The sequence below is a fragment of the Convolutriloba macropyga genome, unplaced genomic scaffold (genome assembly GCF_964194025.1).
Source record: "Convolutriloba macropyga unplaced genomic scaffold, txConMacr16.3 SCAFFOLD_3017, whole genome shotgun sequence".
Lineage (NCBI taxonomy): Eukaryota > Metazoa > Xenacoelomorpha > Acoela > Convolutidae > Convolutriloba > Convolutriloba macropyga.
In genome coordinates, this window is record NW_027449626.1 from 16,446 (window position 1) to 30,287 (window position 13,842).

A 13,842-nucleotide genomic window follows, 5' to 3' on the forward strand; every position below is an offset into this window, starting at 1 on the left:
CATAACATATTTTATATATATATATATATATATATATATATATATATATATATATATATATATATATATATATATATAATATATAAAGATATATTTATAAAAAATGCTATTGTATTATTTCTTCGTCTGCACTTAGCTACACCATTATTCATTTTTGGTAAGCCTGAAATTAAGGTAGTAAGCGTTAATTCTCAGTATATAAGATTTCTGATTTCCTTTTCGGTACAATTCTATTTTATATTGTATAACAAGTATATATATATATATATATATATATATATATATACTGATATATGTGTTTGTGTTTAAATACATTATATTACTTAAGCATTGTCATAGATACCACTATCATCAATCAACAGAGAAAGATAGCAACAGTTATGAAGATCTTTCAATATTCCTAATTAACCGAATTGTTCATTGTAAGTTTGTAAGAGTATGTTTAACAAAAGCAACGGATTGCATGAAGGAGAAGAAATGGAGGCTTTGCTGCATTGGGAAAGGTGGAAACTGATTTGAATACCTTCCTGAAAAAAGTCAGTAATTCAAGATATCTGCTATAGGTTGTGCCTAGTTAACAATCACATTCGTTTTTTTTTCTCTTTTGCTGCTTTTCTGAGCCATAGACTCTGTCTGCATTAAATAAGCTTGATGGGCTTATATCATAAACGAGTTGAAAAAACTGTTTGTAAACTTTTGGTTATTAAAAATGCAATAACGTTGATAACGGTGCTGCTGTTGGCTTCCCAAATTGTCCTGTGATGATGTCTTCAGACAAGATAAAACAGGCTTAGTTTAATAATTTAGTTCTTTTGAAGATTGTTTCTGAAAAAAAACAACGTAAAATCGTGTATAAACTTGTTGAAACTCAACTATATTTGTGTTGATGAAAAAAGCTGATGTATATTTCAGTTTTGTAAGATTATGTAAGATTTCTGTAAGTTTGTAAGAGTATGTTTAACAAAAGCAACGGATTGCATGAAGGAGAAGAAACGGAGGCTTTGCTGCATTGGGAAAGGTGGAAACTGATTTGAATACGTTCCTGAAAAAAGTCAGTAATTCAAGATATCTGCTATAGGTTGTGCCTAGTCAACATTGTGGAACTGCGTATATTTTTGTGGAAACTCAACTATATTTGTGTTGATGAAGTAAGCTGATGTATATTTCTGTTTTGTTTTGAAAGTATACTGTCCTTTATCTAAAGTTTTTCATTCAAAATGTTTTAAAAACTTGCTGGCATATGGTGCTTAAAGTATTTAACCTCTAATAAATCAATGGGCTGTAAACGTTACTTGGGGCATATCTTGACGACTTCTAAGCTTATGCGTATGCAAGTTTTATACGTGAATGTCTTGAGAGGCACAAATTTATCATTTTGCCTTGTGGAAGTTCATAAGGTTTGTGGCCTCACCTTTGTCAGCACGTGAGAAATGGAAGTTTAAGTAAACGATTGACTCTAACTTTCAATCTAATTTATTAGTGAGATTGATTGTTCGTTGCAGACTAAAAATTCAAATCACATCGGGGATAGAACAGCTCTTTTCTATGTAATTATTAAACAAATGATTAGTGGAGTTTGTGAAAAGGCTAATACGGCACTTTGTAAATTGCGCTTGTTTGCCGAGTAGAAACAGAGTTTTTGTTTCACCCGTTTTTGAATCCTTGTAAGAGAACTTTGTCAGCGAGGAAGCTGAGATATGTTCAAGCAAACTGAAAAGTGCGAGTTGTTTGCTGAATTAACCTCATTTATATTGGGGATATCTCGAAGATCAAATCACATCTCAAAGTCAGTTTTAAGCATTAAATTATCAGTCCAGTATTTGAAAAATCTATTATTGTTCCCTTACGTCAAAATACTCACTTCGTTATTTTTTTTAAATATTTTCTCTGGTAAACAACAATGCTAAGTGATCCATATATATGTGTGTATTTAGATATATATATATATATATATATATATATATATATATATATATATGATTATTTATATACAAGGTATGGGCAATGGCTAAATGGCAAATGGGTGTGGAAACGTCTTAGGCGATTTTCTAACTATTGAGATTCCAACTGCACTTCCGAAATCTAATGTTTTTCTCCATTATTTTCATAACAACGATTTGAAGTTTGAGGAAAAGGCAGCGATTTTCGTATCAGATAGGTTTAATCACTCGAGTATACATCAACAAAGCAGCAGAGATGCATGTCTGGTGACGCCAAATTTTTCTGAATGTTCAACCGACTGGTTCGAAAACCGACTGGTTCGAAAGCCAAATTAATAACAAAGATCTCTAACGAAACTAGTTCTTTGCACTAACGCGAAGCAAAATATCTCACGATTTGATAGAACACAACCAATGCCCGAAGGGCACTGCCCTGCAATAAAGTATACATCACAACTTACGAATGACTACAAATGAAAAAGGCAACAAAACACTAATGACACAACAAGTTACCGCCTGGGGCAAACACTTGATCACTAGGTAAATCACGTTGAAAACGAAAACCGCATAAGTTTTAGCATCTAAAGGTCTTTAAAGCTTAATTAATTCCATAGGAGTTAAGTTCACAATACAAAGAGCAATTTTGCAGATTTAATTGAATTTCCATCAAAAAGTTCTTCTGTAGCAATTTTTGAACGCCTCTTTTTCGTCCATATTAGATTCAATAAAGAGATTTTTGAGTGAAAAATCACATATGAATTGATTACAGTTCTTCTTGCAAATTTCAATTAATGAGTGATTTCCAATAGAATTTAACAATTAAATTCAATCCAATTGAGCGAATTGAATGTTTTTGGGTTTTGAACATGTGTTTATTGACAGATAAACACCGAAATAAAAAAGAGGAATATTTTGGTTAAAAAACCCTATAAAAAACGATTTTCCTGTTTTAATCCAATTAATACGTGATTTCAAATTCAACTCAACAAATGACATTTTTCAGTTCAGTTGAATCAATATTTTTTGTCTGATTACAGGTGTCTTTTGACAGGTGTCCACTGACAGGTTCCATTTGATTTTTTAATGGAGAAACCTTCTATTCATCATTAGCAATTTTTGATACATTCACATTCTTTTGAACACCAGAACATAGCAAATTTTATCACGGTTAAGGTTCTGAAATTATTCCTTTTTATCAGTTTAGGGTTTTTACAGAATTCCGATGTCTTTAGAACTGGTGCCCTTTGACAGGTTTTTAATGATTTGTTATTGAAAAATCCCTCATGAGGGATTTTTGGACAAGGCAAAGGAGTTCACAGCTCTTCAAAAACACTCAATTCAGAATCATTGAAACTGAAATTTGGTGATATGAGCGATAATCAAATTGCTAGGGTTAAGAAACTATCTCTCCACAACTAACTCTAAACGTCTTTAAAAAAACAGAAAAAGTTTATATAAAATAAGATTAAAACTACAGGTTTTGATTTCTATATGAGTTTTTATTAGTAAAAAACGATATGCTCACTTCTCTATGGTGTTTTATTAAGCTTTAAACCACTTTTACATGATGATTTAACAGAGCTTTAAACCGATTTCTTACGCCTAATTAGTAAAGCCTTAAACCAATTGGACATGCTCAAAAGCGTGCATTCAGTTTATCTAAGCCTATATGGTATATTATTACAGAACACTTACTGATGCTCAATTATTAAAGCTTTAAAACATTTTTGCATGCTCAAAAATGCGCATTCAACTGAACACAATTGTGGATTACAGACATATTCATTTAATGCAAAAATAGATACATATACAGAGCAAAATCGTACAAGACTTTTCACCTAATTTCCAACATGAAGGTATCTCAATTTCGCATAAACGGAGGAACAACTTTTGCGAAAATTAGCTACTAGGCTTGTCTACTAATTTTGTTCGTTCTCTGTATCTTTTTACCGGGCGAGTTTTACTAAGTCGAAAATTTTGGGGTATACATCTGCGTCGTAATGTGGGCTATATCAACACGGAACAACTTGCCGAGTTAAATAATTTTCTAAAAATGTAAAAATTAAGCAGAAAAGGGCTATGCTGTTTAAATAATAGGTTTAAACCTTTTATTGTGTCAAGTTGAATAAAATTCCCCCCAAAATATCTACAGCTAGGTGATGCCATTTTTGAAACTCATAAACGAGCTGAGTAGTTCCCATCCTGAGCAGTTTCTGATAACTGATCTCCTGTTTTTTTTTAAAAAAAATGTTGCGTTAAGGATTTTCACAGGCGGATTAAAAAGCGTCGCTAAAATACTTTAACAGATAGGCTCAGCGGATTTCCAATGATAGCACTAATATCTTTTTAAGTCACGTACATGTATCGGCTTCCCTTCTCTTCTAAATTGGATCGGTACAAAAATTAATCCTTAAGACTTAACAAGTGATTAAATTATTTTGTCAGACAGGCTTAAAAGAAATAGAAAACCACAGGAAACCCAACCAAGGTATAAAATAAGTCATAATGATAGCTGTGAAATAATCAAAGTTCTCTTTTTTGTTTTTGGGTTGCGTTTTAATAGTTGCTTTAAAATTGTTTTAAGGCTTTGAATAGCTGCCAACACGACCTAATTAAACCGGAATTTTAAAAAACTGAAAAACTCTTTACAAGATCTAGAGTTCTAGTTAAAGTCTAACAAAATTAATTTGATTGGAATTTTGGGTCTTTGCATGTCGCTTTTTTCTGTCACAGAGGTCGACAAACGAGTTGCTACAGCACAAAATCCTCAATTAAGGAAACTACCAAAATTTGTTTACCTGGGAGGCCACGGTGAGCACTGCTGGGTGACATAAGCAATCACGTGACCAGGAGGCGCCTCTATTGTGACTCCGTATGTGCATCTATTGCAGGCTGCAAACCAACAACATCCAGCGCAGCACTTGAACTGTCTCCGAATTAACATCACCTGAAAAGCAAATCCATTCGAAATTTTAAGCCCCTTATAAATTTTCATCGAGTTCTTACAACGTTTCAAAGATCCGTGAAAAACGGTGTAACCTGTGTTTCAGCATGTTGCTCTAGACAAAAATATTTATTTTCTGGGCAGATATATGAACATTGGCGCGGGGGGTTGTTGGGGGTGACATTATGTCCGTGTATTGGGGCATAATCCGTGTATTGAGGCAGATATATGAACATTGGCGCGGGGGGTTGTTGGGGGTGACATTATGTCCGTGTTGGGGGTGAGTGTTCTTATGTCCGTGTATTAGTAGTAGTAATAGTAGCGAAGTGTTTAGGGATATACCATGGGTTTTCACCCTTTATGTCATTAGAGAGTAAGTTTGGAATGTTGGTTACAGTTCGTGCATTGGCAGAGTATCCTCCAGGTACATAGATTGGCTTCGTTGAACTTTTCGAAGAATTTCCAAAATTGCTGCGTTATTCGTGCTTTTCTGTTTTCTTTCGTTGTTAAGCTGATATGTTTACTCAGAATGTTGTGCAGTGTTCCGTTTCGTGTCCAGAAGTTATCGTCGGTCCTTTTGAGTCTGGTTTTGGGAATGTTGAAGCTGGAGTTGGAGCCTTGTCTAGTTCGTTCGTTGGTATTACGTGATATGTAGTCTGATGTTTTTATGTCATACTTGTGGTCAGTGATGGCGCAGAACAGTAGCAGACTGTGGAGTTCGAAGTACATTGAGAGTGGCAGTAAATTGAGTTCTTTGAGTCTTTCTTTTTAGGGAATTGTGTTGTTTAGAATCCACTGTGTTGCACTTTTCTGTATTCTTTCGATGTTTGACAAGTCTGTTTTGGTGGGGTACAACACCTCACATGCGTACGGTATGACGGGTACCACGTATCCTGTGTATGCGTTTAGTTTGGCTTTAGTCGTTGACTTGAAAGAAATGTTACGCTTGAGGAACCACAATGATTTCAGAGATTTAGTTCGACGCAGATTACAGTTTTTTTTCCAGGAGAGGTCATTCGAGATTCGGACACCAAGGTCTTTTTGAACTTTAACAGGTTTGACAGCGACTTCGTTGATTTTGACCACTGATTATTTTTTGAAGTGTATCAGACTACATTTGTCATCATAGAGATTCATATTGTTTGCGACACACCAGTTATATAAACTTATTAGGTCACTTTCTAGGAGTTCATGAGAGGTGCTTAACAGTTTGTAGTCATCGGCATATCCGAAGCATTCACTTTCACTTGCAACAGTGGGGAGGTCATTTATGTAGATTAAAAAGAGAAGAGGACCCAGTAGGGACCCTTGTGGGACCCCGCTAGTGGCATCACGGAATTCAGATCTTGAGTTGTTTATTTTCACGCATTGTTTTCTATTGTCTAATTAATTGGCAATTAGTTATAGGGCTGTAACGCCTATTCCTATTTTTCAGATGGATTTTCAAAAGCAGGAGATCGTGACGAACCTTGTGGAAGGCTTTTTCGAAGTCTAAGTAGAAAACCGTTAGTTCATCAATTGCCGACGAATCGTTGAGCAGGTATACTCTATCGAGGAAGCAGATAAGTTGTGTAATGACTGAGCGACCGTCTCTAAATCCAAATTGAGAGTCCTGAAGTTTTTGCCTTACTACTGGGTTTAACCAGTCGAAGATTACTTTTTCTAGGACTTTCGACGGGCAACAGAGGCAGTTAATGGGTCTATATTTGGTTACGTCGCTTTTATCACCGTCTTTGTAGATTGGAGTTATTTCGCTTTCTTTCCAGTATTGTGGGTATACACCTTTGTTGAAGCAGGTTTGAAAGATGACAGTTAATGATTTAGCCAGTGTGGTTGCAAGTTGTTTTAGGGTCTCGTTTCCTAGTCGATCCGGTCCTTTCGCCTTTTTTGATTTAAGAGAACCGAGTATTTCCGTGACTTGTTTTTCGCAGCAAGTTATTTTGTTGACTGTATTTGGCCCGAAGTCAACGTTTGTTTTGTTTGTTTTTAAGTTAAAAACACTTTGGAAGTATTGGTTAAACAGGTTTGCCTTTCCTTAATCATTTTCTGCTACTTTGTTTTGTAAATGCATTTCATGTGGGTACGGTGGCGCATTTTTAATGGATCTCAGATAGGCTTGGATCTTACTGAATTCCGCTGTTCTGAAAATTTCGTTTTCGTAGTCGGCTTGGTCGTTACAGGATTCGATTTCAATTTCGCTTTCAAGATCAAGATTTTTTTGCAGGTTTAGGGGTTGGGTTTTTCTGGCTTCTTTGCGTTTGAGTGTGTCAAGTTGGTTGATCAGGTGGGAGGTAGGTTTCGAGATCCATGGAGGGAGGTAGGATCGGTGGCTAGTAATTCTTGGTATGTTTTCCGTAAACAGTTTTTTGAACCATAGGTACCATTGATTGGTGAATTTGTCTACATTGCTGTAACAGTAAGGTTCGAAGGGATTATCGACGATTGTTTGATTAAAATTCTCCCAGTTAGTCCAAGAGATTGCATATTTGACAATTTTATGGTTTTTCTCCGTTGCATTATTGAAGGTTAACAGGGATGAGAATGCTGGGTGGTCTGAGCACTTTTTTAAATTGATTGAATAGTTATCAGTAAGTGTGGTGTCAATTGTTGAATGAAGCCAATACTCAGATTCATCTATTAGGAAGACGTCTAACTGCGGTTTGCTGGCACGTATGCATTGGAAGTCAATTTTTTTTATAGTTGAGATTCGCTAGTTGATCAGTGACTGTGTTTTCATATTCGTCTGTGGACTGCATTGACCCCCAAGATGTATGCACAAAAATAATACCTCCAGTTATTACAGAGCTTGAGACTTTCAACTGTTTACGTTTGGTTTTGAGACTTGTAAGGAATTGCGCGCATTTCTCAGGTGGCCATCTGTAGGGACTGTTTTTTGGAGTGTTATAGATACAGCTGAACAACAATTTTTGTGCTTTGGTTTTGTCAGGTAGTAGAACAGTTATCGCGTCTTCAAATGTATGGTCAAGTGTCAGTTGTTTAGCGTTTATGTCTCTCCGAAACGCAATGAGTACTCCTCCGTGTTTGGAGACACTTTCAGTTGATGTTCTGTCATTTCGGTTAATTTGTTCGGTTCTGTTTTCGTTGGTGTTTAGTCACCATCCCGTATCCAGGGCGGCCTCATCCCAGGTGTTGCTTTGATCATCGTAGTGGAGTAGTTTCAGGTTTTGGACCTTGATCTTGTTTCTTAGTATTCCCGATTCGATGTATTCTCGTCTTTTTTTAAGTAGATCGTTTTCCAACAGTTGTTCTTCTTTTGATAGTTCTCTGCTAAGGTACACTTTTTTATCATAGTTCCGCAATTTGACAAGAGATAGTAAGAGCAGTTTTCTGTTCCAGACATTACTGAGTTTGACTATGATTGTTCTGTCCTTGTTTTCGTTGTATGTTCCAATTCGACTACAGTCTTCGATGTTAGAATCAACATTTAGGAATGTTGGTATGTTTTCAATCTCAGCTTTGTCATGTTCAGCACGTTTTCTAGCATTGGTGTCTTTTAGCTCGGGTATTCCACGTACACGTACGCCACTGGGGTGATCGTTTGTGGGAGGTTCGGTTTTTGGTTTGACTTTTTTGGTCACAATGTCTGCTAGGTCGTTGAGGTTACTTTCAACAGCGCTCTTAAAGGATGTTATCTCATTTTTCAGTTGATTACCGACGGTCTCTTTAACAAAAGTTTTCATTTCCTCCTGATTTTTGTTACTTTTGTCGATTTTGTTTTGGCTGCTGATAGCGTCCAGGACGACGTCCCGTTTGTTCGTTTTTACGCAGTTGTTGCATAGTAGAAGTACATTCAAATTTATCTCCTGGAGATCGTTGATGACGGTGCCAGATAGCTGAGTACATTGGGTGGTCATATGCATAATGTTTTCGCAAGATACGCATCGAAAGACTGTATCTTTTTTAGTAATGCCAGCCTTGCATGTATTACAGTTGATTGTAAGGCCCATTGCAATTTTCGATTTTAAACTTACTTCTTTGTTTGTTATCGTTTTCGATCGACTTTTCGTTTGAGGCTTTTTCGTATTACTTTGCTACTACTCGAGGGTTGTTAGGATCGTAGCTGTTTCACTTGTTATTTCTCGCTAGGAGAGATTGTAGTGAAGCAGCGCTTGCTTGCTGTTATCCTTTGTTTCTCGCGAGGAGAGACAGCGGTATAATAACTAACAGTTAAGTAGAAACTAACTATCGTTACCTGGGTGGTTCTCGCTGGGAGAGCCGGAGGAAACGGAGTTAGTAGTTGCAGATGCAGTTCTTGAATGGGCACTCGAAGTAGTCTAGGTGTCCTTCCTCGTTGCACTTGTTCGAGTAATTCTTGTACAACACTCGTTTCTTCAGGATCGTTTTCACGCCGCTGATCCCGGACTTGCTAAGGTGCACGTCGTCGTCGCCGAGGTGTATCTCACTGAAAATTTCTTCTGACATACCACGATATTTCCAGTTTCTGCTTGTCTTATTTTTGTTGTCCAATAGTTTATTAGTTTTCGAAGAACGTTCGCGATAGCTACCACGGTGGGGGATACCCAGGTTGAAAACTTTTTTGGCTGGCTTGCACAACTATTCGCCCAGAAAGTCTAACTCGTCCACTACCTGTTGCTCGGACAGTGAAGATTGGAGGGTACCGTTGTATAAGTCGTTGCCGCCAATAAAAACAACAATAATGTGGAACTTATCTTTGATGGGGAGGAATTGTTAACGTGGGCAATGCGGGCTCCAGGAATGGACAAGATGTTGAAGTTGCGGAACTCGATGTTTCGGGTTTGTGAATCTGCGAGGAGCAAGTTCTTCGAAGAAGAAGTCCTTAGAGTGTACTTAGAGTGTATTTCGAACTTCGAACAACGAAACCCGTTATTGTAATTAATTAATTCCCCATAAAGACCCCAGTAATATATCTTAAATTTTTTAAAGAAAAAATGAAACTTAAATTAGCAATTAACTTGGTTACCATGACTATGTTTATCAAAACAGCAGATCAATAGTTTAATGATTCAATTTTCATCAGTCCATTTCATTTTCCCGCACATGAAAAGTATGTTTCTATTGTCCCCATTTTGGTCAGGTGGGAAAAAGATTAATTATAACCCCTAATCCATCTTATATAGTACGCTATCATATAATACATAACATCACGCGTTAGGGATAAAAGTTTTATGCCCACTAAGCAACGAGGGTCCGCAACAAAACAATCAGAAAATTTATATAGCGTGTCCCATGAAGTTGAAATAAGCAAACGTTTCAAAAGCCACGGGTTAGCGTTGAAAGGTCAAAGTTCAAATTTAAAACATGTAGAAAAAATGATAAAATGATGAATGATAACTTAATGGAGAAAACGTTGACATTCAAATGAGCACATTGATGCTCAATTGCACGTTTTTTGGCGTTTTTGAGCGTTCGCTTATTTCAACTTTATGGGACAGACTATACATTATCCCTTGCACGTTAGGTAACTAAAACTTATCTAAGCCATGTTTGTAAAGAATTGGCATGAAATAAGTGAATAATTTTACCTCCTGTTCCATGTTGTCAGTGATGTGAATGATGAATGCCCTGGCTGGTCCACAGCACTGTCTCATGCACAGGTCACTCTCTTCCATAGCATAGTACACCTGCTGACCAAGACTGTTCTTCAGCACATATCTGTTCTTCGTCTCCCAACCAGTGAATGCTGAAACACACCTCTGTCATAACAATTAAAGAACAAAAGTACAAAAATTTAAAACCGCAAAAAAAGATGTGCAGGCGGCGTCCACCCGGGACGAGGTTTTTGTGTGAATTTTTGTAAGAAATGCGGTGAATTTTGTAAGAAATGCGATGATTGCGGTGAAATTTTGTAACAAATGCGGTTATTGCGGTGAAAAAAAAATATTTCACCGCATTTCTTACAAAAATTTACCGTCAAACCTCGACCCGGGCATTTAAAAATTCAAAGGAACCGGGTTACTTCCTTACTTCCAAAGTGCTCTCATCAGAATCTCACCGCAGAAGGGTCTGTTGATGGCACATGTTTTACAAAATATATTCTGTAAAAATGGATTAAATATAGATTTCTGGATGAAAAAAGCAACAGCCAAAAATTTAGTAAAACTAAAACAACATTCAAGATAATCTATTGACAGTCGTTTCAGCATTAGCATTCTCATCATAACATCAACCTATTCAAGGAAAATTTGTAATTCTCACAAAAATTCAAAGAAATAAAAATGCTTGCCTAGCAGCATGTTTTCAAAAATTTTTGCGGGATATAACTCAGGGTAACACTATAAAATTATCATAAACATTTTGATGGGAGCAAGACTTTATTTTGTTTAGTTTGCTAAAACTTAATTGTATATTCTACTTAAAGCTAAAACTCTTAGTTTTATCTGTATGCTCCTGTTGGTCTTATATGAGTCATGAAATCAGCGACAACCTAGTTTAAACCTCAATTTGCAAAAACACAAAAATCTTCAATTGCGTTCCTTAATCACAAAAACTACACAATATAGCGTCAAAAGAAAGCCGCCAAAATTATTTTGATTGGAATTTTGTTACTCTTTGCATACCACTTTTTTTGTCAAGGGACATATTTTTATAATTCGTGCCCTACAAACATGGGTAGCACTATAAATTAATGATAACGCTACAAAATCAAAGCATTTTGAACGAATTGGTAATGTTCGATCATAAACAATGTTCCAACCCTTCAAATGATAATTAGTGAAAATGGTTTGATGAATCAAAATTTGCCCTTACCCTCGTTGATAATAGCAGTTAAATTTTAAAATCTATTACTCTTCGTGGGTTTCCAGATTGGTTGTACTCTAACCTTTTTTTCAAAAAAATCAACAAAATCGAAAGAATTTGATTTGTATCTAGAATTGTCCTTTGGGACAATTATAATGAAAAACATCCTCTCTACACTAATTGAAATAAATGAAGTAAATATAATATTGAAATTATCATTTTTATTAAATAAAACGAACAATTTATGATCGATAAACAATTAAAATAATTAAATGATGGCGCTCAGAACAAACAAGAAAACATTTTTTGTGACTAATTTAATTTCAAGTTCTTCCAAAAATCAATTATGCATTTTCTCAGATTCTGCAGCAATTTTAGACATCACTCTTTGAGCAGATGTTTTCTCCAAACTAAGTCTTTGAATAGAATTAGTTTTAAGCGAATTTTAAATTTCTGACGCAGTTAAACCCAAATAGCCAAAATTTTCACAAGAGATATTAAAATTGTCACCAGAAACTTTCACCAGAGCTACTGAGACGTTTTTTTTTTCAATTTGCAAGTGTTTTGACTTTTCTGTAGTTAAGTTGTCGCCAAAGCTATTTCAATTACTTTGTTCTTGTCCCCAGTGCAATTTCACCACAGGAAAAAAAATTGCCAAAAAAGTATTTCAGTGGAATACAAGCAGTATGATTAATTGTAAACAACAGTATGGTTGATCGTAAAAACCTAAAAACTGTAAGTTGTGTTTTTTTACTTTTGTGTGCTTAAATTCTTTTTATTTCAACCTGGTAAAACAAAAGTGCTGAATCTGCTCGTTTTTTTTTGGGGGGGGGGGTAGTTTCCATTACAACTCTCATGATATCATTTCTATATAGATTTTATTTAAAAATCTATCTATTTTTTTTCAATGATCTTACTATTATGCATCGAGCAAATTCAAAGTAGATTCTGAAAATGATCTTGTTCGATCCGAAAAGATCTTTTCATGGTGTTTTAAAAACAATTGACCGATACTGAACTAATGTAATTAATTTAGCGTCACGCTTAAGCAAATTATAGCGGGTAGATGGCCTTGAAATAGCAGTCATTGATTCCTATGTCGCGATTGGGATTGAAACAACTGAAAAATAGTTTTGTGAATAAGTTTAAAAATAGTTTTTTAAAAAAACAATAAAATTGGGCGCTATTTCTATTAGCTATTGTAGTTAGGCTTTTCACAGGGATTAAAGATTATGATAGGTTATAGATGTCATTAGCAAATGACACCGAACCAGGCAAATCAGACTAAATTAAACAAATTTTAAATACCTGGCATCTAAAACTGGGCTTTTTGGGTTCAGCTTGTTCAACTTTTGGTTTTGCCTTTCGATATAGACACTCTCCATTGTATATTGTAACCTGTAGAATTCAAAAAATCATGAAACGGTCCTAAAACAAATGAATTGCGAGAAACAAAACAGTTTTTTTGTCGACGAAAAAAACATAACAAGAAATGTACAAAACAAGAAAATGAATGATCAACGGTGAATACCCCGACCGGTTGGATAGAGAAATTGAAAATTGGGAGCCCAACTGAAAAGAAAAAATTTCTTAAGTTTCGAGATGTAAAAATAATATCATTTAAAATGTACGCACATTTGACATCAGCGTTTTAATACCCAAGTTTTCTCAGCGAGAAAAAATGAACTGGCAGTACACGTAAAGGACACATGCAACGAAAACGCAACGCAAAAAATGTTGGTAAACCGAAAAAACCGAAAAAATGTTGGTAAACCGAAAAACCGAAAAAAATGTTGGTAAACCGAAAAACCGAAAAAAATGTTGGTAAACCGAAAAAACCGAAAAAAATGTTGGCAAACCGAAAAAAATGTTGGTAAAACTTCATATCCCCATTGCATTAAAATTTGAAACAAAAGCAAATTACAATTTAAGTAGATGCATTAATTTGCCTTTTTTGGAAAAAAATGTTAGAGAGGACGGGTTGAAGTTACTGTCAATAACACTATTGAGTGATATTGACAGTAACTTCACCCCGTCCTCTCTAACATTTTGAGACACATCTGAGAAAATGTTAAGAGTTTGTTAGAAACAAGCTGAAGTTCTTGGGCAAATCAGTCTTTTGAAAAACAAATTGGACAAAACTGTATAGCAAAAATACTTGTTATACATGAGCAGGCTTCTAAAAAAACGAACGAAACGGTGATTTTTTCAGTTTTA

The 13,842-nt window shown here is 35.5% G+C and overlaps 1 pseudogene; it reads right to left on the reverse strand.

Annotated features, from left to right (window-relative positions):
* Positions 1-4,734: 4,734 nt before the first annotated feature.
* On the reverse strand, positions 4,735-10,589 carry LOC142355203 (phospholipid scramblase 1 pseudogene; annotated as a pseudogene).
* Between the last annotated feature and the right edge of the window lie 3,253 nt (positions 10,590-13,842).